The sequence below is a fragment of the Capricornis sumatraensis genome, chromosome 1 (genome assembly GCF_032405125.1).
Source record: "Capricornis sumatraensis isolate serow.1 chromosome 1, serow.2, whole genome shotgun sequence".
NCBI classification, from domain to species: domain Eukaryota; kingdom Metazoa; phylum Chordata; class Mammalia; order Artiodactyla; family Bovidae; genus Capricornis; species Capricornis sumatraensis.
The window spans coordinates 231,202,663-231,227,588 of NC_091069.1; the positions used below are offsets into that span (position 1 = coordinate 231,202,663).

The 24,926-nt window shown below is 40.7% G+C and overlaps 1 protein-coding gene across 1 annotated transcript in view; it reads left to right on the forward strand.

Moving 5' to 3' along the window:
- SLC9A9 (solute carrier family 9 member A9) overlaps positions 1-24,926 on the forward strand; it is a 649,412-nt gene that overhangs the window by 110,211 nt on the left and 514,275 nt on the right. The gene's annotated exons all lie outside the window — the stretch shown is intronic.

Sequence of the window (24,926 nt, forward strand, 5' to 3'; positions counted from 1 at the left end):
GGCAGCAAAATCCAAAGCAGCAAAAGTATAATAGTCAAGTCTCAGAGGTCCATTGGAGGAATAGATTTTTTCTGTTTATGATGGGAAAGAGAAACACCAGGGTACCAGTTAAGGCATGAACATTCCCAAAGCAAGGAAGAGGTAGTGAGCCCAGAGAGTCATCAATCACATATCTTGTCAAAGGGATGAGGGTGAAGAAGATGGGCATTTATTAAAAATCTCACGTGAGATGACTGACAGGCTCATTGCGCCCTCAGAGCAAGCCTATGATAAGTGTTCATTCAGGATATAGTTATGAGCACAACGCTATGCTAGGCACTGAGAATACAGCTGGGAAACAGCAAATCTCTGTCCGCATAGGGCTTCCACTTCATTAGGAGAAACAGTCAATAAGGAAACCAACTAGTGAGCATGTGATAGGATGAACCTGGGAGGGACACTTAGGAAATGGTAGTTGAGCTGGGAAGTGCTTGGAAGAAGGGGTCTAGGCCTGAGGCAATGTGAGGGAAGAACATTCTATGCAAATACAAAGGCCCCCAAAATGGAAATGAACAGAGAGTCTTCAAGGAACAAAGGAAGGAAGGTGGGTCTAGAGTAGAGACACTGAGGTCACTACAGTGGGGAGGTGACAGGCAGGTGAGGCTTCATGAACGTACAGGATGTGCTACCAATGGTGGAGCACAGATTTGATGCCAAGTCTGACTCCAAAGCCCCAGTTCTCTCTTATTGGATCCTCTCCCCTGTTGGTTGTAGTAATGATGTGCCAGGAACTTGTACAAGAACTCTGATCAGAGAGTTCAAGAACATAGAATGCTCTTTAAACTGGCTGTCCAACACTAGGACTTGTGCAAGCCAGAGGAAGTCCCAGACCTATTCCTGGGTCTCTAACATTTGTGGGGCCCAGGACAAGAGCATGAAGAGACACTCACATATCATGTGCTTAAATATTTAAAGTTAAAAGGTGAGGAAATTCCCTGGGGTCCAATGATTAGGACTCCATGCTTTCACTGCCAAGGGTGTAGATTCAATCCCTAGTCAAAGAACTAAGATCCTGCAAGCTGTGCAGTGTAGTAAAAAAAAGAGAAAAAAAAAAAAAAAGGAATGGTGGTTAAAAATAAAATTAGTAAAGTTAGAAGGCAGGCTAGAAAACTGCTAAATACACGTTCACACTTAAACCTTGACAAATATACCTTTATAATGACCTAGAAGATCTGTTCCAATTTGCAGTTCTCAAGATGCCAATTTCAGTGCCAGAATATAGGGGCAGTGAGAGTGTGAGTCTCTGACCTCTGACTCCCAGCCTACTTTAGGTTCACCTCAGACTCAGGAAAAGGACCCACAGAATCCCAGGAGCTGGCTTGACACCATTACTGGCAGGGGATCCTGGGAGTCAGAGCCAGTGTGCACCCTAGACATGGGGGTATGTGTTCAGGGTGGTCACATCTCCTTGGCCTGTGAGCCTTTCACTGTGTGAAAGGAGAAGAGACAAGGTCAATAGCGGGGGCTCTAGATCACAAGACCTTCCTTGGCCAGAGGATCATTTTACCAGATCTGAGAGCAGTGCTACCTGCCCAGTGAGCCTAGAGGTGAAGAGGGAAGCTATGGAAGACAGAAAGCAGACTAAACCCCCCAAAATAATTCTTTAAAAATGTAACTCAAAGCATGCTTCTGCTGCTAAGTCATCTCATTCATGTCCAACTCTTTGCAACCCTATGGACTATAGCCCACCAGGCTCCCCTGTCCATGGGATTCTCCAGGCAAGAATACCACAGTGGGTTGCCATGCCCTCCTCCAGGGGATCTTCCCAACCCAGGGATAGAACCCAGGTCTCTTGTGTCTCCTACATTTCCTGGTGGGTTCTTTATCACAAGCATCACCTGGGAAGCTTTGAGTTAGGACTCAAAGCACATTTCTATATTATTTTCTGATGACTGCTGTATGAATTTCTACAAACTTGGAAGCATAAAATAACAGAAATGTATTCTCTCACAGTTCTAGAGATCAAATCTGGAAATCAGTTTCCCTGAGCTAAAATCAAGGTCTCAGCAGGCCTGCTTTTCTGCTAGGAGTTGTAATGGGGAATCAATCCTTTCCTTCCTCCAGTTTCTGGTTGTGGTAGTGGCTGGCATTCCAGCTTCCTGTGGCTGCATCACTCTGATAGTCAAGGCCAACATCTTCAAATCTCTCTTCTCCATTTTCACATCTCCTTCTATCTGTGTTAACATCTCTCTCTTCCTTTGTCTTATAAGGATATATGTAATTGCATTTAAGACCCATATGAATAGTCTAGAATAATCTCCCCACTTTGAGATTTTTAACTTAATCATAACTGCAAAGTTCCTGTGTTCATATAAGGTAAAGTTTCCAGGTTCTGGTCATTAGGACCTGATCTAGGCCCATGATTCAGCCTACCACAGCACTGTCTTTGTCTGATGGTTCAAGTTATAATACTGGTCAAAAATAATTAAAAGGTAAATAATTAAGGTAAAAAGCAATTAGATTTGTCACATAATTTAATGTTGTGTTAGTTGTTCAGCCATGTCTAATTCTTTGTGATCCCATGGATTATAGCCCACCAGAGTCCTCCGTCCATGGAATTCTCCAGGCAAGAATACTGGAGTGGATAGATATTCTCTTCTCCAGGGGATTTAATATAAAGAGATAAATATTTTCATTTTGAATATTGTCAAGACCATCACCAGGGAAGACAAAAGTTTTCTATTTGGTCATCTTTTTCCATGGTTAGGGATGGTAACTGATAGCAGATGACCAAGAAAACAAAGATTTCTAGCCAATTGTTTTCCAGTTTCTTTCGTATTAATCAGCACTATTTTTATTTAGGATAGGCAGGTGACAAACCTGTCTATTTCCACCACACTGGAAAGAAATTATTCTAACACTTTAAAAAATGGTGAATGTACTCAAATAGGCAGGGCTTGATGGCAAGCTTTTTCCCTGAGAATTTGAGATAGGAGTCTTGAATTCCATTCAACATTTTAATTAAACCAAAAACATTTGAGACACCACTAGATGCCAGGCACTGGGCTTTGGAAAGAGAAAGATAAATTATATCCCATACATGTCCTCCAAGAGCTCACAATTTAGTATGTGTGAGAGGCACAGAAACAATTAAGAAAATGAAAATACAATGTGTTATGTGCTATGAGAGGGATGATTGAAGTGCTGAGGCTAAAGGTTCAAGAGGAGAAACAAGAGAACGCAGGAAACTATCGCATATACAAGGAGCACTCAATAATATCTGAATGATTGGGCCACTGCTATGTCCTTCCTAACACCTCCTCTACCAGCTCTGAGTTTAAGTTACCATCATCTCTTGCCTGAACCACTCTAATGCCTTCCAAATTAGTCCACCAGATCTATTCTCCATGCCAGAAATCCGTGGCTTCTTTGCTTAAACCCTCTAATTTTTTCTCACCAAACTGAGAATAAGATTCCATCTATTTCTCGTGGTCTGAGCAACATAGTTTAGCCCTGCCTACCTTCTGATTGTTGCTTCTGTTCCCCTTTCTCCAGCCACACCAGCCTTCTTTCTCTTGCTGGAAACTCTTAACTTATTCCTGCCTCAGAGCCTTTGCTTCTTGAGGTTTCCTTTGTTCTATCTTGGCTTCTGTTTAACCAGTCTCTGCTCAGGTATTCTCTATTCCCTGATAGAGGAATTTGTCTGATCACCCATAGTATCAGTTTCCAAAGTGATTTCCTGTGTTTATTTATTTTCTCTCTTTTCTTTTCAATTGAAATGCAATTTCCATGAGGCAGGACCTTGTTAATCTTATACAACATATTTTCCCCCATTGTTTGTCACAAGATAGATGTAAACTTTGACCCCTGCCATGATATGAAATGGAGAAGGAAATGGAAACCCACTCCAGTATTTTTGCCTGGAAAATCCCATGGACTGAGGAGCCTGGTAGGCTATAGTCCATGCGGTCACAAAGAGTCGGACACGACTGAGCAACTTCACATAACATTCACATATGATATGGAAACTGTAAATCTATACTGCCCAAAATCCAGGCCTTGACAAGAATTGCCAGAAAAATATACAGCAAACTCCAGTGTTCTAGGTATTGGTGACATTATTATTCTGATCCTTTAAGTAGGCTTAAGAGTTAATTCCATAAAGGCTGCATGGCACAGCTGTAAAGTTTTCATGAAAGATGATTTTCGGTTTCTTTCCAGACTTCTAGGCTAGTCATTGGGCTAGAATTATGACACAAAAGTAAAAATGGACTTAAAAAAATACAGGATCACTTTAAAATGAGAATAGTCCAGGAGATAAAATTGTGACAATTTGAACTCATTATTTGAAAATCTCCTTGTTTTCTTTCTCTGGAGGCTTTTATCTGCAACAATAAAAATATCTGTAAATGCTTTGCAATCAGAGAAGCTTATTATAAAAACATATCTCGGTTACTTGAAAATGCTCACTGGTCAGTAGTTTTCATTTATCAGTCTCTATGCCATGCTTTGTCTGAAAGCTCCATCTCTCTCTCCTCTGAGTTATTGCCTGAGCATCAAACTAGTATATTTTGTATGCCAGTTACATTAAATTGGAGGTTAAACTGAAAAAGCTCCTTTGTGTAAAGGTCAAGCTCTCTTTAAAAAGCTCTGGCATTCAAAGCTAAAGCAGTAAACAACAAAAGAGGATGGCAAAGTTGAACAAATGGGGCTTAATTGGCTGTTAGACTTGGACCGATTTTTAAAAAATGAATGCCTAACTCTGCATTCTGGGTATCCAACTCTAAGGTAGTTCCCCTTAGCAGGCTCACTTCAGATAAATATCATCTAATTCCTTTCTCATTAAAAACTTCCTCTGGATATTGGCACAGTAAATACCTGGCATAAAAAGCTACCCCTGGTTCATCCCCCTGCTTCTGCTTCTCCACTTAATCAGACTTAATCATTATTCATTTGCCTAATTCAGGAAACATTTAAAGCTGTTTTTCTCTTAATCATTTTGACTAAAAAAGCTACAAGACCAGTGGAGGTTTTTTTTTAAGCCTGTTAAAACCTTTAGAGCATAAAATGGTGAATTCTAATTATTATCTAATAAAACAGAGGGAAAAAAGAAACAGGAAGTTCTTTTTAATGGCAGAGGAACACATGCGGGGCCTGGGCAAGCTGGGGCGTGAGTGGGGTCCTGGGGAGAGAGGAGCCATTTTCTATTCTTGTGGCTGAGCTCTGCAGGGGTTTTGAGTTGGGACCCCTGTGTGGGAATGACTATGTGCAGGTAACTGTCATTTTTGATTAGCTCAGCCTGGAGTCCTGCGATGAGGGAGACACATTCAGGGCCTGGAAGAGTTGGTCTCCCCAGGCAATAGGTGCCACGAGGGATGTCTTTGACAGGTGTGAAGTAGCCATTGCCAACGTTCCTAAAGAGGATGGGGCAGCAGCAGCTTTCTACCAGCTGAGTAGGGGTCTGGGAGCACCAGAGCCTAGAGCGCAGCTGGGACTCTGGGATGCTCTGAAGCAAAATTGAGAACTGGCATTAACTTGGAGGCATGAAAGACTCTGAACTTGTCAAAAATTACCTTGAATTCTATATTGCTGGTGCCTGGGACTTGGTTAAGTATTTAATTGATGTTGCTATTATTATTACTATTAATCATATTAGCTACTCACCACCTGCATCCACAGAATCAGAAAGCCTAGATGGTCATCTGGTCCATCAAACCTCTGCCTTTAGGGGCTTAAAAGTGTCAGAATATATTAAAGTTAAACTTCTCACTTGCATTCATGTCTAAAGAATTATACAGCTGAAAAAATATATTTTCCTCACCCTCATGCTTTCTGTCTCGAAACAGTTAGGAATGCCACAGGAAACGGACACAGGAACCAGCAGGTACGAACGCCTTTCTACAAATTAAACAGAGCTGACCCCTGTGAAGGGGTGCAGCCTCTTACCTTGGCCATGGACTGTGTAGGCAGAGTGGGAGTTGGGTTTCAGCCTTGACTCACCCTCCTAAACTGGTATAAATTGGAATGAGATGAAGAGAACCTCCTGGGAACAGGCAGCAGGCTCTCTTAGAGAGCTGTGATATACTTATTTTCATTTTTTAAATAATAGGCTATATTTTAGAATAGTTGCAGAGTTAACAGAAAAAATGAGAGACAGTACAGAGTATTCCCATTATATCTCCTGTTATCCTCCCCACTTCGCAGTTTCCCTTATAATTAACGTCTTAGCATTAGTTTTGTTAAAAAACAATTCAACTGAGTAAATTTTAAAGATCTGATTGACTTTATTGATTGAGTTATGAGTCAGGCAGCAACCCCTCTAGCAAATAGAAAGGACTCTGAGGAGCTGTGCAAAATGGAAGGCTTTTCTAGGCAGAGGGTGAAGAGGAGGAGGTTTCAGGCTTAGGTACCTACCTGTGGGGGGTGGAAGGGGACACGTGGCACATCACTTCATTGGTTCTCACTAGAAAATTCCAGACTGATTGGTTGAGACTACATTCCTGGGAAAGGTTGTAGCTGCAATTAGGGTAGGTATTTTGTCTTTATTCACCTATGTGAGGCTTGCCACAAGTGACTCCATTTTGGGCCAGTTGTTTCCTTTTTAACAGTTTGGTACATTTGTTACAGGCTTTCCAGGTGGCACAGTGGTAAAGAATCCACCTGTCAGTTCAGGAGACACAAGAGACATGGGTTTTATCTCTGCATCATGAAGATCCTCTGGAGTAGGAAATGGCAACCCACTCCAGTATTCTTGCCTGGAAAATTCCATGGACAGAGGAGCTTGGTGGGCTCCAGTTCATGGGGTCGCAGAGAGTTGGACATGACTTAGCAACTGAACAACACCAATGAACCAACACAACAATATCGATATATTACTATTAACTAATTTTCTCTCCAAAAGGGAGAACCATTTGCTTAATTAATTCCAAAATATGTACAGCAGTATCAGAGTTTTTAATTCATATGTCCATGAAAACAATTTTGTCAGCCAGAGTAAAGTATTTATGCACAGTTCCTTTTGCCTTTAGTTTTAGGTCAGCCTTTTCCCCCTTCTTTTTGAGTGACTTGTTTCATATGTTTGTGATACAGCTAGATACTCTTGTCTCAGTCTGCATTTTTTTCCTGAGATTCTTTAATGAAGAGATGTGAGAATTTAACAAATTAATTAATCTCATGTTTACCAAGCATATCACTGGTGGTATGCAAGATGATTTTTAAACAGACCTTTTTATTTTAGTAGCTATGCATTTATTTTAATTTGTACTAGAAAAAAGTATTTAGCCTATCAAAGCTATGATTTCATGACTATTATTGATTACAACAAAGGTAAAGGTATTTAATTTTCAGACTGGGTCATATTAATGAAAAATAGCAGTGACAGGGAAAGGCCTAAATTGGGGAAAAACTGAAGTAATTTATTCACCAGGCCCATCTCTAGCATACCACAGCCAATTAAGAATCCTACTTCAGCTTCAGCTTCTCAACCTATAACAACCTATAATATTCTCGACAGTTCAAAACAATAATCTGGTGTACAGATAATAATGATCTGTTACACATTCTATATCTTTCTCTTTTATCTCAAGTAGTGATGTTGCTCTCTCTGATTTGCTGCTGCTGCTGCTAAGTCACTTCAGTCATGTCCGACTCTGTGTGACCCCATAGATGGCATCCCACCAGGCTCCCCGGTCCCTGGGATTCTCCAGGCAAGAACACTGGAGTGGGTTGCCATTTCCTTCTCCAATGCATGAAAGTGAAAAGTGAAAGGGAAGTCGCTCAGCCATGTCTGACTCTTTGTGACCCCATGGACTGCAGCCTACCAGGCTCCTCCATCCATGGGGTACTGGAATGGGATGCCATCTCCTTCTCCAATGTATGAAAGTGAAAAGTGAAAGGGAAGTCGTGTCTGACTCTTTGAGACCGCAGGGACTGCAGCCTACGAGGCTCCTCCATCCATGGGATTTTCCTGGCAAGAGTACTGGAGTAGGGTGCCATTGCCTTCTCCGCTCTCTGATCTAGTCTCATATAATCTTATGACACATGAGGCAGCTCTCAACTCATAAATCTGGCCAACTTCTCACTAAGTTCACAACTTCTTCAAATGGTATAACCTATAGAACTCCAGGATATTGAGGTGGAAGAAGCTGGATTTCATCTACCTCTTAAAGAAGACAGTCCTGATTGACAACACTAGCTCTCTAACTTACCTTATGGAAACCCAATTGAGAGAAATAGCATCTCATTGGAGCATCAATAGGAACAAGATACCTTGACATGAATAGGGGTAGAGATGTGAAAACTAAGCAAAAAAGTCTTAGAGGATTTATTAAACACAGATTTCTAGGTCCCACTCCCAGAGAAGGCAATGGCAACCCACTCCAGTACTCTTGCCTGGAAAATCCCATGGATGGAGGAGCCTGGTAGGCTGCAGTCCATGGGGTCACAAAGAGTCGGACACGGCTGAGCGACTTCACTTTCACTTTTCACTTTCATGCATCAGAGAAGGAAATGGCAACCCACTCCAGTGTTCTTGCCTGGAGAATCCCAGGGACGGGGGGAGCCTGGTGGGCTGCCGTCTATGGGGTCGCACAGAGTCAGACACGACTGAAGCGACTTAGCAGCAGCAGCAGCAGGTCCCACTCCAAACTTTCTAATTCAGTAGGTATAAGTGGGCCCCAAGAATTTGCATTTTTAACAAATTTCCAGAAGATACTGAAGTCTGGGTTACAGGAACCACACTGTGAGAACCATTGGTTCAGGTGTTCAAGCAGTGGATTAATGGAAGCAAAAGAACAGATTAGCCTTTTATATGTTATTATCTGCTAAGTTGCTTCAGTCATATCTGACTCCTTGCAACCCCAGGACTGTAGTCTGCCAGGTTCCTCTGTCCATGGGATTCTCCAGGCATGAATATTGGAATGGGTTGCTATTTCCTTCTCTTCTGTGTTATTATAGAAAATATAACTGCTTGAAGGCAAATACAATTTTAAGTATCTAAATGAAATTAAACTTGAATTTGGAATTTCCTTAATTTTATTGTGGCCATTGATCTCAAGACCAGGTAAGGTTAGTAAGAAAAAATTAACCTATACATTTAATAAATGTGACAGTTATCAGCATCATCATCTTTGCTTCCTTTCATGACGGATTTTAAGTAAGTATTGGATAGTTATTATATTTGGGTTTGACCTTTTTAAAATTAGGGATATTTTGTTGTATTTTTCAAGCGGGTTGATTAATAAGAGCAAGTGGTTTAGGCAATAAGAAATTTTTTTTCATTTTTTAAAATTTTGTTTAGTTTGAAAACATACTTCAAATTTGCTTCATTTTCTCATTTGAAGACTTTTTAAATATAAGTTAAATATCAAAGAAATTTGTTGCCTGAGATATAGTAACCTAATTTTTAGGAATCTCTTCTTATGGTACAATACAAAATGCAGGTAAAGTTTGGGAGCATTATTTAAGAGTAAAAACTGGAATTTGTCTCAATGTCCAATATTAAAGGAATGTTTAAATATGTTAAGTGAAATGAAATGCCCTGTGACTCTTATAAGTTAAGGTGTAAATAAAGAAAATCATATACCATATGAAAAATAGTAATTTGCAACATTTTGTAAATAGTATGAGTCACAAAGGGGTGATCCAGGTGGCGCTGCTGCTGCTAAGTCACTTCAGTCATGTCCGACTCTGTGCAACCCCATAGACGGCAGCCCTGGGATTCTCCAGGCAAGAACACTGGAGTGGGTTGCCATTTCCTTCTCCAATGCATGAAAGTGAAAAGTGAAAGTGAAGTTGCTCAGTCGTGTCTGACTCTTCGTGACCCCATGGACTGCAGCCTACCAGGCTCCTCCGTGCATGGGATTTTCCAGGCAAGAGTACTGGAGTAGGGTGCCAATAGTGGTAAAGAACTCACCTGCCAGTGCAGGAGATGGAAGAGCCTCTGGTTCCATCCCTGGGTGGGATCCCCTGGAGAAGAAAACGGCAACCCACTCCAATATTCCTGCCTGGAGAATCCCATAGACAGAGGAGCCTGGTGGTCTACAATAAATGGGGTGACAAAGAGTCAAACATGACTGAATCCGTTTAGCACAGTATGATGACACATGGGTCACAAATGGGTTAAAACACATAAAAATTATATTGGTATAAAACGTATTAAAGTTATATACAATTTTCATAGGGCTTAAAGTGATGCCTCTGGGTGCAGACTGTATGAGCATAAACCTCAGCTCCAACACTTGCTAGCCACGTGGACTTGAATGAGGTTGCTAGTCTTTTTGTTCTCCACCATGAAATGGCACAATGGGAAATATATATTTGATCTTTGTCCTGGGTTTCTGGCACACAGCTTCTGAAACCTTTAGAAAGTTTAGAGTGATAGGCGTGTCTTTCATTATTTATAACAAGCTCATTTCAACTGTACCTGTGTTTGTGCTTATGAGGTAACTCTTGCAGTCCTCTAGATAGTTTCAGGATGAGGGTTGATTGACAGAAAGATCAAGGCATGATCAGAAGCCTGGACTTTCAGCTCTGCCGCACAACCTCCAGGGAAGCGAGAAGGGCTAGAGATAAAGTCAGCCACCAAAGGCCAATAATTTAATCAACAAAGTCTTTGTAATAGAACCTCCTTACAAGCCTTAAATGATGGGTTTCAAATATGTGTTCCAGGTTGGTGAACACATCAAGGTACTGCAGGGTGCTGTGCCTGGAGACGGCTTGGAAACTCCATATCTTCTCACCCCAACCCCTATCCTCGGCCACCTCATTGCCACTATACCCCACTGCCACTATTCCTTGCCTTGTACATCTCCTCCATTTGGCAGTTCCCAAGTTGTGTCTTTTATAATAAATCAGTATTAGTAAGTAAAAAGTTTTTAATGTGTTCTCTGAGCTATTCTAGCATGTTATTAAACTGAGAGGGGGCTGTGGAAACTCGTGACGTATAGCTGGTGGGTCCAAACTAAAAGTGACTCAGGACTTGTGACTGGTATTTGAATTGAGGAGTGTCTTGTGGAACTGAGCCCTTTAACTTGTGGAATATGATGCTAACTCCAGGTTGATAGTGTTAGAATTGAATTGAGTTGTTGATCATCTAATTTGTGGCCAGATAATTGGAGAACTGGTTATTGACCTTGTAAAATACCCCAGGAGTCATATTATTTAGCTATAACACTAGCAGTTCATTTAAGAAAACAGATCCACTCTAGATATTTCAAGCAGAAAAGATGGAATAATATTTGGGGTTTACGAAACTGTTCGAAGTGCCATAGAGGGAAGTCGAGAGGGTGGCCACTAGATTTTACAACTGTGTCCCAGAGATCCCACCCAGTGGTGAGGGACTGGGTGGAAATCTTGCTATTATCCAGTTATGCATATGTCCTATGGGATGTGACTGGAAGGGAATTCAGAAGCCATTGAAAGATCAATTTCTCCCAAGGCTCACATATCTGCCACTGAAGGAGGAAGAAGAATGAATTCTGACTCCCTCTTATCTCCGAAATCTAGTGCTAGAGTATTTCACTAAATTGCAAAATGTGAGTTACATGTAGAACCCAAGTGATAATGGAGTCTAGGACACGTAGTTCTTGGTCTTCCAGCCCCTCAGATAAAGGGATAAGCACAGAGATCCATGGGCATATTATAGGCTAATCACTTAAAATAGTAAAAATCCAGCATATTACCTCAGAGGGTTTTGGGGGGACTAAATTTGGCAATTCATGAAAAGTATTAGCATGAAGAGCATGTGAGCACATTTTAAGTATTAAGTTAGTGTAAACATTCTTGATAATGATAATGATTAGGAGGTGAGGGAGATGATGGATACTCTCTTGCTCTATATTTTTCCCATACTTTCACATTTTCTAGAGTAAAAACTTACTATATATTTAGAAGAAAGCTAAATAAAACCAGCATAAATGCTAGGAAATTATATTTTCTGTAGGTATATATAAAATATTAGTATAGAGTACCATATTAGAAGAAGTATATATAAATTCATAAGCAAAGTATATTTTCTACACAAAGCAAATACACTGACCTTCACTCCTGAGCGTATTTGAAACTTGAGATTGAAACATGCCATCAGCACAATCTTTACTGGCTTTGTCATGCATGGGAGTTTTAAAACTCTCTTTAGTAGGGATCTTATTTTAGGTATTGAGTGAACTCTGAATCAGGCCTTTATTTCTGTGATTCAAACTTAATTACTCTACCTGCTGTCTTCCAAAAATAAAAGTGCATCCAATTCTTGTGAGAACATCTTGGTAAAAATTGGAAAAGGCAAATGACTAACAGGAAGAACATCAAATGTACGTGGAACATAAAGAGTAATAGGAACCTGAAAAAAGCTAATTTTTCAGTGAACCCAGGGAGACAATTCCAGTTAAAGGACTAATTAAAATACTGGGACAGAAAATGTTGTTTTCATGATGAAATGATGTCAAGACTTAGAAAGAATGGTGCTTCCAGGGCAAATCTTAAAATACGACATTCTGCCTTGACATTTATAATGTGGTGTGAAGTCTACTGAGTTATTATTATCATAAATCTTTAATAATATAAAATATTATAACCTGGCATTTTAATCAAAGAGTATTATTAGAATGACTCAATATCTGAGCTTTGCTCTACTTAGTGCATTAAGATAATTCTTTCAAATACACCAATTATGATTGTCAGAGTAAGTGGAAAATAATTTATTTAGGAAGTAACCGCATTCTAATGTTCCCTATCCACTGACTCAGAGCTGATTAATACTTTACAAACCAGATGTGATTAGCTGGCAGCCTGGCTCAGAAGAGTCATCTCATTACTGGCCCATTATCCTGTTAGCCCTTTGCTCAAAAACTGATTAGTGAGCCAATTAACTATCGTCTCCTTAGTGTACAGGAGCATAGCATTGTGGTGTGTTCATCTTTTACAGATGTCACCTACCATCATCATTTATTTTGCATGTCATGAGAACTAAGAACAAAAAGGAGAGAGGTATCTCAGTCTTAGACCTTCTTGCTATCAGTTAAAACAAAACCCCAGAAATTCAGATAAAACTCGAAACAGGGAGTAAATAGTTACTTCCACAGAGCCCCCTGTTTAGAGTATGCTCATGTCTGTTCAACATCTATTGAATATTCACTTCCACTAAAATATTGCTTCTAAGACGGTAGGGTTTATCCTGATTACCTTGGAATCCACATGTTGAGAATTTTGCCTGCCGTATAATAGATGCTCAATAAACATCTGTTGAATGAGTAAGTTAACACTTGACATGATGCTAGTGTAAATGGCAAAAATAATTAGAAGAGAAACACATGCATTTATTTAAATATAAGGTAGTAGGTGACAAATTATAATAAGACAGGAGCAAGGAAGACTGTGAGTCAGTTCAGTTCAGTTCAATTGCTCAGTGTCTGACTTTTTGCGACCCCATGAATTGTAGCACGCCAGGCTTCCCTGTCCATCACCAACTCCTGAAGCTTGCTCAAATTTATGTCCATCAAATCGGTGAAACCATCCAAACGTCTTATCCTCTGTCGTCCCCTTCTCCTCCTGCCTTCAGTCTTTCCCAGCATCAGGGTCTTTTCCAGTGAGTCAGTTCTTCCCATCAGGTGGCCAAAGTATTGGAGTTTCAGCTTCAGCATCAGTCCTTCCAAAGAATATTCAGGACTGATTTCCTTTAGGATTCAGCGGTTGGATCTCCTTGTAGTCCAAGGGACTCTCAAGAGTCTTCTCTAACACCACAGTTCAAAAGCATCAGTTCTTTGGCACTCAGCTTTCTTTATGGTCCAATTCTCACATCCATACATGACCACTGGAAAAACCTTGGCTTTGACTAGATGGATCTTTGTCAGCATAGTTATGTATTTGCTTTTTAATATGCTGTCTAAGTTGATCATAGCTTTTCTTCCAAGGAGCAAGTGTCTTTTAATTTCATGGCTACAATCACCATCTACAGTGATTTTGGAGCCCCCCAAAATAAAGTCTCTAACTGTTTCCATTGTTTCCCCATCTATTTGCCATGAAGTGATAGGACCAGATGTCATGATCTTAGTTTTCCAAATGTTGAGTTTTAAGCCAACTTTTTCACTCTCCTCTTTCACTTTCATCAAGAGGCTCTTTAGTTCTTCTTTGCTGTCTGCCATAAGGGTGGTGCCATCTGAATATCTGAGATTATTGATATTTCTCCTGACAATCTTGATTCCAGCTTGTGTTTCATCCAGCCTGGCATTTCACAGGATGTACTCTACATATAAGTTAAATAAGCAGGGTGACAATATGCAACCTTGTCATACTCCTTTCCCTATTTGGAACCAGTCTGTTCCATGTCCAGTTCTAACTGTCGCTCCTTGATCTGCATACAGATTTCTCAGGAGGCAGGTCAGGTGGTCTGGTATTCCCATCTATTGAAGAATTTTCCACAGTTTGTTGTGATTCACACATTCAAAGGCTTTGGCATAGTCTAAAGCAGAAGTAGATTTTTTTTTTGGCACTCTCTTGCTTTCTTGATGATCCAGTGGATGTTGGCAATTTGATCTCTGGTTCCTCTGCCTTTTCTAAATCCAGCTTGAACATCTGGAAGTTCACAGTTCACAAACTGTTGAAACCTGGCTTGGAAAATTTTGAGCATTACTTTGCTAGCATATGAGATGAGTACAGCTGTGTGGTAATTTGAACTTGCTTTGGCATTGCCTTTCAATAGGATTGGAATGAAAACTGACATTTTCCAGTCCTGTGACCACTGCTGAGTTTTCCAAATTTGCTGCCATACCGAGTGCAGCACTTTCACAGCATCATCTTTTAGGGTTTGAAATAGCGCAACTGGAATTCCATCACCTCTACTAGCCTTGTTCATAGTGATGCTTCCTAAGGCCCACTTGACTTCGCATTCCAGGATGTCTAGTTCAAGGTGACTGATCACACCATCATGATTATCTGTTTCATGAAGATCTTTTTTGTATAGTTCTTCTGTGTATTCTTTGCCATCTCTTCTTAATATTTTCTGCTTCTGTAAGGTCCATACCATTTCTGTCCTTTATTGTGCCCATCTTTGCATGAAATATTCCCTTGGTATCTCTAATTTTCTTGAAGAGATCTCTAGTCTTTTCCAGTCTATGTTTTTCCTCTATTTCTTTGCATTGATCGCTGAGAAAGGCTTTCTTATCTCTCCTTGCTATTCTTTGGAACTCTGCATTCAAATGGGTATATCTTTCCTTTTCTCCTTTCCCTTTCACTTCTCTTCTTTTCTCAGCTATTTATAAGACCTCCTCAGACACCCATTTTGCCTTTCTTTTCTTAGAGATGGCCTTGATCACTGCCTCCTGTACAATGTCATGAGCCTCTGTCCATAGTTCTTCAGGTACTCTATCAGATCTAATCCCTTGAATCTGTTTGTCACTTCCACTGTATAATTGTAAGGGATTTGATTTAGGTCATACCTGAATGGTCTAGTGGTTTTCCCTACTTTCTTCAATTTAAGTCTGAATTTGGCAATAAGGAGTTCATGATCTGAGCTGCAGTCAGCTCCCAGCCTTGTTTTTGCTGACTGTATAGAGCTTCTTCATCTTTGGTTGCAAAGGATATGATCAATCTGATTTTGGTATTGACTCTCTGGTGATGTCCATGTGTAGAGTCTTCTTTTGTGTTGTTGGAAGAGGGTGTTTGCTATGACCAGTGTGTTCTCTTAGTAAAACTCTGTTATCCTTTGCCCTGCTTCATTTTGTACTCCAAGGCCCAACTTGCCTATTACTCCAGGTATCTCTTAACTTCCTACTTTTGCATTCCAGTCCCTTATGATGAAAAGGACATCTTTTTTGGGTGTTGGTTCTAGAAGGTCTTGTAGGTCTTCATAGAACCATTCAACTTCAGCTTTTTCAACATTATTGTTTGGAGTGTAGACTTGGATTACTGTGATACTGAATGGTTTGCTTTGGAAATGAACAGAGATTATTCTGTCGTTTTTGAGATTGCATCCAAGTACTGCATTTCAGACTCTTTTGTTGACTATGAGGGCTACTCCTAGTCCTGTGAGTCAGGGAGAGACTAAATTTGGTGTCAGGAGGAGGTGCTTGGGGTAGAGGCAGAGCAAACTTTCCAGGGATGAGGATGCATAGATTTTAAATAATTGTTAGGAAGTCCACAAGCCAAATGGAAGGTTCCAGGGAAAGAAGACAACATATATAAAGATATGGTTTCCTGGCGAAAATCATCTATTAGAAATATCTCAAGGGAAATTATCAGTATAACCCACACTGTTTTGAGGTTTCATGGTTATGATTTTCAAAAAGAGAAATGATAAGATCTGGAGAAAGAACAAATAAGTTGTAAGGAGAATCTGAAAATGGCACATTAAAATCATTTTTGAAGAAGCTAAAGTTTAGAGAGACTGAGTAACTTGCTCAGTGTTAGACAGATAGCAAATGGGAGATCAGGAATTTAAACTCATCTCTCTAACTCTGACCTTTGCTGACAAAGGTCCCTATAGTCAAAGTTATGGTTTTTCCAGTAGCCATGTACTGATGTGAGAGTTGGACCATAAAGAAGGCTAAATGCCAAAGAATTGATGTTTTCAAATTGTGGTGCTAGAGAAGATTCTTAAGAGTGACTTGGACTGCAAGCAAATCAAACCAGTCAATTCTAAAGGAAATCAACCCTTAATATTCATTGGAAGGACTGATGCTGAAGCTGAAGCTCTAGTACTTTGGCCACCTGATAAGATGAGCTGACTCATTGGAAAAGACCTTGATGCTCAGAAAGATTGAGGGCAGGAGGAGAAGGGGGCATAGAGAATGAGATGGTTGGATGGCATCACCAACTCAGTAGACATGAGTTTGAGCTAACTCTGAGGGATAGTGAATTACAGGGAAGTTTGGCATGCTCCAGTCCACGGGGTCACGAGAGTTGGACATGACTTAGTGACTGAACGACAGTTACTCTCCAACCCATGATCTTACTAACGCTTGACAGCATCTGTGAGGCATCCGCTTAGTTCATTTTTTCCTTGAATTACTATATGCCTGAGAAATCAAATTAGTTATCCAAAGCCTTATTTCCTGAGTATGAAATGTGTGTGTTTTTTTTCCTAAAGGAAGCCTACTGTTTGAATGTTTTCTAGAATCCTACTTTCATATTAGCTTTCCACAGGTTCATTGCTTCATTCTTTCAGTCAGCAGTCCCTAGCTCATGTATGCCAGCTGCCGTTGAACACTGACTCATAACATTCCTTGTCCTGGCCTTTATGCAGCAGACAATAAGAGTCTTAATTTCCAACTTTACTTTATCGGGCTCACTGGAGTGTTAATGCAAATCTAATTTGGCAGATAGCATATCTTTTAAATCTACAATTCCAAGGTTGAACGAAATATAAATTGAGTAATTCTTGGAGTTCCCCAAAGGGCAGGAGTTCTTTTATTTGAGGCCTTTGGGGTCTAATGTCTACTTTGCTGCTTCACAGTATTGATTGCAGAAGCTTTAATCATTATTAAGATTTTCATTTAGGTAGTTGGTCCTCAAAAGTCATTCCGGTGATTGCTTTCTCACTGAGGAATGGGGAGAAAGAAGAGAGCTTATTTTCATTCTTGTATTACCAGCAGGGCAAGAGATATGGCTCTCAAATGCGTTAATGTTAATTTTGTCAGGAATTGCATTCTGTATCCTAGCAAACAGGCCCTTCCTTCTACACAAAACAAGTGTGTGACTCTGAGTACACTAATTATTGTCATTTGTTAAATGGATCTGATTGAGCTATAGCCAGATTAAATCGATGCATCTTTACCAAAGTGCAGATGACAACGCAATTTACAATGATCATCTTTATTATGATTTAGCCACAGATATTTTACCTGGGATTTTCTTTAGCCATTTAGAGAGGGAAAGTAGAGCAGAGTATGGTCATGTTATTCCACCTTTGTTTATCTCCTAACTCTGTCACCTCTGTGTCCTTGAAATGTTATTGAATCTCTCCATGATAGAGTCTGCTCACTCACAAACCTCCCAGCAGAGTATTTATGAAGATTAGAGACAGTGCCTGCATGTAAAGTAACCAGAACATAATCAGTAGTTAGTGAGTGCTAAGTGCTGATATTATTATCTGGGAACTCATTAGGGTGGTAGCACATATACGTGGGAAAACATGAGAACATTGAAAAAGTGTTAGAGAAGAACCACAAGATTAATTTGAAGGTTGAAGAATGAGCTTTGGAATGGAAGACTAGGGAGACTGAGGCTTGTGATGTTATAGACAAGAAGGAGAAAGATAATTCATTGTCTTTGAGGTGTTGAGCAGTATGAAGTGTTATTATCCTAAAGACAGCTATCAGCTGTTTGCTATTTAAATGAATAAAAAGTAGGAAATTTGGAGTCTACAGTATAGAATGGGGACTAGAGGTCAGGTGAACTGTTCCCACAATGTTTGCACACTAGACTCTTGATACACTGCTGCTAAGTCACTTCAGTCGTGCCCGACTCTGTGTGACCCCGTAGACAGCAGCCCACCAGGCTCCCCCATCCCTGGGATTCTCCAGGCAAGAATACTGGAGTGGGTTGCCATTTCCTTCTCCAATGCATGAGAGTGAAAAGTCAAAGTGAAGTCGCTCAGTCATGTCCGACTCTTAGCGACCCCATGGACTGCAGCCCACCAGGCTCCTCCATCCATGGGATTCTCCAGGCAAGAGTACTGGAGTGGGCTGCCATTGCCTTCTCCACTTGATACACTAGTTGAATGAAAACTTACATGAACTAATAAGCAAATTTAGAATAATTTTCTAGCACTAATGTTTCTTGAACATAGATTATTACTGAGAGGGGTTAAGGAACTCTTCTATCTGGTGAAATAAAGAGATCGGAGATGTGATTAAATAGAGGCCATCAATTGTCTTGAGAACATTATTTGAGCTGTGTGCATATGTATTCACTATAGTTGTATATTGATTTATTCATTATTTTTTAATATGTTAAATGTTGCATAATAAATTTAGAAATAAAATATTATTATAGATTCAGGTGTCTCACTCTCTAGTACTTTGGCCACCTGATGCAAAGAGCTTTTTCTCTTTGGAAAAGACCCTGATGCTAGGAAAGATTGAGGGCAGGAGGAGAAGGGGAGAGGGTGAGAAGGAGAGGGTAAGATCGTTGGATGGCATCACTGACTCAATGGACATGAGTTTGAGCAAGCTCTGGGAGATAGTGAATGACAGGGAAGCCTGGTGTGCTGTATGTAGTTCATGGGGTCGCAAAGAGTTGGACACGACTGAGTGATGGAACAACAACACAGGATAGTCTTTTGGCAATGAAGCTTAGTGATGAGAAGGAATAATGGGAGAAAAGGATACCAAAGTGCTCCTTTTGGCAGCACCTGTGGAATATTCTGATCCAGCTGTCCAGGATTCAGCATGCATGGCCTGGGCCACAGATACACATTGTTCCGCTGTTCCTGTGGTCTCTGCCCCAGGATGGAGACTGCTGTAAAGCAGGAAGCGAAAGCATTCTGCTGGAGACAGCTCACCACTCCTGAGGTGTTTCCCAGGAGAAGCCAGGCTAGCTCTGAGCACAGAACATGAGGGGATGTGACCTCATGCTCTCCTCTTGGCATCTCATTGGTCTGCAGTGGTGACAACTATCATCAGGATTCTATGTGTTTTTCTATCAAGTTAGGAAAAATTTAAACTAGTGCTCAGAGGTAGTTAAGTGTCAACTGAATGAAAATAGGGCATCTTTCCAAATGCTAAAAATAAAATTATAGAGAAATATAATCAATTAACAGTTATGAGTATTATTGGCTCAAGTAGACAGACTTTCCTCCTTTTGTTTACACTGGGCAGTTGCTTACAGCTTTGGCTCCAATTTGGTCTTTCTCCCAGAGTACCTTTTGGAATAGTCTGATCAGTGATCAAAATGCCTGCAAGTTACAAGCAGTTGTTGTGTATCCTGGACCCTTACAAATGGAGGACCAAAAGGAGACCAGTTATCCCTGTTCTTCCTTCCTCTGAGTTGTGAACCCCTAACTTGTGACCATTAGCTTGCTTGTCTTTCTCCCCTGATGCCTGTCAACATCCTCTTTGTGGCTATCTTGAGTATAAGACCCATAAGTGGTAGGCAGTAGGGACAGTGTTCCTTCATTTTTTTTTAATTGTAAAAAAACATATATGTAACATAAAACCTGTCATTTTAAACACTGTGAGTATACAATTCAGTGGCATTAATTGCATGTCCAATGTTGTACAACCATGATCACTATTTATTTTCAAAACTTTCCAAAATACCAAATAGAAGCTTCTTAATCATGAAGTAATAACTCTCCATTCTCCCCATCTCCGAGCACCTGATAACCTCTAATCTATTTTCTGTCTCTATGAACTTCAGTTCAGTGGCTCAGTAGCATCCTGCACTCAGTGACCCCATGGACTGCAGCATGGCAGGCTTCCCTGTCCATCACCAACTCCTGGAGCCTACTCAAGCTCATGTCCATTGAGTCAGTGATGTCACCCAACCATCTCATCCTCTGTCATCCCCTTCTCCACCTGCCTTCAATCTTTCCAGCATCAGGGCCTCTATGAATTTACCTGTTCTATGAGAGATATTTCATGTAAGTGGAATCACACAATATTTGTTCTTTGGTGCCTGGCTTATTTCATTTAGTGTAATGCTGTCAGGGCTACCATATGGATATATGGTAGTGCATGTTAAATGGAGAAGAAGATGGCAACTCACTCCAGTATTCTTGTCTGGGAAACCCCATGGACAAAGGAGCCTGGTGGACTAGAGTCCATAGGTTTGCAAACAGTAGGACACAACTTAGTGACTAAACCACCAACTGGCACATGTTAGAACTTCACTCCTTTTTATGACTGAATAATTTTTTTTTTAATAAATCCATTAAGCACCAACAGTTTTATAGCCCTGAATCAGCCATACAAAGACAATAAACAACACATAGTCTCTGCTCTCAAGATGGTCATGAGGCAATGTATGATAAGGGAAGGATTCATGCAAAGTGGACAAGTGAAACAGTCGTTATTGATTGTACCATGTACTAAGTATGTACACCACGTAGCAGTGCTACAAGTAAAACCTCACGAACAAGAATGCAGAGCAGGAATAAAGACACCGAGGCAGAGAATGGGCATGTGGACATGGCAGTGGGGAGGAAAGGGGGAACGAGTGGGGAGACTGGGACTGACATGCCAGGCTCCTCCATCCATGAGATTCTCCAGGCAAGGATACTGGAGTGGGTAGCCATTTGTTTCTCCAGCGGATCTTCCTGACCCTGGGATTGAACCCAGGTCTCCTGCACTGCAGGCAGATTCTTTACCATCTGAGCCACTAAGGAAGCCCCCCATACATACACTACCATATGTAAAATTGATTACTAGTGGGAAGCTGCTGTATAGCACCAGGAGTTCAGCTTGGTGCTCTGTGATGACTGAGAGGGATAGAGTGGGGAGTAGGAGGGCGGCTCAAGAGGGAGGAGATATATGTATACATATAGCTGATTCAGTTTGTTATATAGCAGAAACTAACACAGTATTATAAATCAACTATTTTGCTGTTCAGCCACTAAGTCATTTCCAACTCTTTGCAACCCCATGGACTGAAGCCTGCTAGGCTCTACTCTCCCCTACTATCTCTCAGCTTTACAGCATTGGACTTTAATTTCACCACTAGTCATATCCTCAACTGAGCATCATTTCCCTGTTGGCTCAGCCATTTTATTCTTTCTGGAGTTAGTAATTGTTTTCCACTGTTCCCCAGTAGCATATTAGACACCTTCCAGCCTGAAGGGATCATCTGGTACCATATCTTTTCGCCTTCTCATACTGTTCATGGGGTTCTCCAGGCAAGAATACTGAACTGGGTTGCCATTTCCTCCTCCATTGGGCCACATTTTATCAGAACTCTTCGCTATGACCTGTCCATCTTGGGTGACCCTACACAACATGGCTTATAGCTTCATTGAATTATGCAAGCCCCTTTGCCATGACAAGGCTGTGATTTGGAGGGGGAAATTCAAGTATACTCCCATTTTTAAAAAAAGTTCAAAATGCTTTAACAGTAAGTGGATTTACTCTCTCAAATAACCAGACATCTAGAGTTCTCACAGTTGGTTAACTGAGCAACTTAAATCCAGGCCAGCTTCCTCCCATCTTTTTGCTCCACCATCTCCAGTCTCTTCCCACCAAGCTAACTCCCTTCACCTCACAATAGCTGTGAGGTTGGACAACAGCTGAAACAGTCCATGCAGTTACTTGCCACTCACAGATATCCAGAAGCTGAAAGAGGGAGTGCCCCATCATGAGTCTCCTTTTAGGAGCTAAGAGAAATTTTCCACAGCACTCACCCACCCCCAGGAGATTTCCCCTCATGCTTCATTGGCTTAGATTGTATGGCTTCACCCCTGGGCATGGCATGGCATCTCTCATCCTGAGTGTACTGAGAAAGGTGACTTGAACAAACTCAGGGTTCTGCTGGCAAGAAAATGAAAAGGAAAGAGCCTAAGGGAGTAACCACATCCTGCTACATCCTGGGACAGAGTGCTCATGGGGTCTCTAAACAGCCTGCAGAGTGGGAAAGGCTTAGATAAAACCTTCTCTTAGTGATGTTTCATTTCTCTGAAGCTCACAAATGGGTTACTTATACCAAATTCCTCTTTCTTTTGTAATTAATGGTTTTATTTCCAATATTAAAGTCCACATGCCTCTTGAAAAATGTTTAAAATAAAACATAAAGTAGAAATAAAAATAAGACACAATTATGCTATCCCAGGGTTTATGTTGTATATTTCTTTTCTCTTTGCATCATGTATATGTGTATATACATGTTGCTGTTCATGGTTCACTCACTAAGTCGTGTCCAACTCTTTGCCACCCCATGGACTGCAGCACCCCGGGCTTCCCTGTCATTCACTATCTCCTGGAACTTGCCCAAACTCATGTCCATTGAGTTAGTGATGCCATCCAACCATCTCATCCTCTGTCATCCCTTTCCCAGCATTGGGGTCTTTTCCAATGAGTCAGCTCTTTGCATCAGGTGGCCAAAGTGGCCAAAGTATTAGAACTTCATCTTTAGCATCAGTCCTTCCAATGAATATTCAGGGTTGATTCCCTTTAGGATTGACTAGTTTGATCTCCTTGCTGTCAAAGTTACTCTCAAGAGTCTTCTCCAGCACCACATTTCAAAAGCATCAATTCTTCAGAGCTCAGCCTTCTGTATGGTCCAACTCTAACATCCATAGCCTACTGGAAAAACCATAGCTTTGACTATACAGACCTCTGTTGGCAAAGTGATGTCTCTGCTTTATAATACACTATCTAGATTTGTGATAGCTTTTCTTCCAAGGAACATGTGTCTTTTAATTTCATGGCTGCAGTCACCATCCACATTGATTTGGGAGCCCAAGAAAATGAAATCTTACAAAACCATTTCCAATTTTTCCCCATCTATTTATCATTAAATGATAGGACTGGATGCCATGATCTTAGCCTTTTTTTGAATGTTGAGTTTAAAGCCAGCTTTTTCATTCTTTTCTTTCACCTTCATCAAAAGGTTCTTTAGTTCCTCTTCACTTTCTGCCATTAAAGTGGTGTGCTCAGTTGCTCAGTCATGTCCAACTCTCTGTGACCCCAAGACTGTAGCCTACAAGGCTCCTCTGTTCATGAAATTGTCCAGGCAAGAATACTGGAGTGGATTGCCATTTCCTTCTCCAAGGATAAAAGTGATATCATCTGCATATTTGAGGTTGTTAATATTTTTTCCAGCAATCTTGATTCCAGCTTGTGAGTCATCCATCCAAGTATTTCATATGATGTACTTTGCATATAAGTTAAATAAGCAGGGTGACAATATACAGCTTTGACACACTCCTTTCCCAATTTTGAACCAGTCCATTTTTCCATGTCAAGGTCTCACTGTTGCTTCTTGTCCTGAATACATGTTTCTTAGAAGGCAGATAAGGTAGTCTAGTATTTCTATACATACATACATTCCCATGTATACATATACATGTATTATATATACATATAATCTGTCCAAAAACCCATGTATAAAAGCTATGTAACTTTATTTTCAATAATTTAAATCAACATTAAACCTGGGGTCAAAAACAAAATCTTGACTAGTTACATTAATCTCAACTAATTCAAGGTTTCAATTAGCCATTCCAAGTTATCCTCAGTCAGTTCAAGATATTCTCTCTCTATTTTCTTGAGGATTCTCTAAATTCCAGGAGTCATGGTGTTGGACTCCTGGAATTTAGGAGAGAAATGGAAAGTCAAGTCACGGGTATTTCATTGTTTTCTGTCCACAGCCCATGACTAGGTCTGAACATTGGGTAGTTTCTCATCTTTGGTTCAAGTAGATGAGCACTATGTCTTCATTGTTTGTACACTAAGACCTCTTAGGTCTGTTGGTGATCTTCCTGTTTGTTTACCAAGAGTCACACCAGAGTACCTAGCAAAAGGTGCTAAGTTAGATAGGTACCTCATGCCCCTATTTCTACCTGACGCCTCTCAAGGCAGGTTCCACCAGCGACCACAGAGATGTGGATGCCTCACTAGGGCCTAGCTGGAAAACAGTCCATACAGCCTGTGCTCTCAGATTGCCCCAAGTCTATCTGAAGAGTGGCATCTCTCTTCCCATCCCTACTCCTACCCTGCAGCCAGGGACAAACCCAGGTATAAAATCTTTTCTTCACCCTCCTCCCATCCCCATCTCTTCTCTCCTTCCAGTCCCTGTCTCTGATCTGGGTTTGGTGCTGGGATGTAGAGACTGGAAGAAACCTGCCTGTGGCCGAGATGGCATCCTCCCACAACTATGCATTATGACTGAATCCTTCAAGGACTTGCTTTGGTCATTCAAAACCTCAGCTTCTGAGAAAAACTCAAAAGCCATTTTCTCCCCAGCCTTTGTCTATTTTAAAGTTCAAAATCTGAGAATTAGAAAACCAAAAGCTGAGCCAAAGT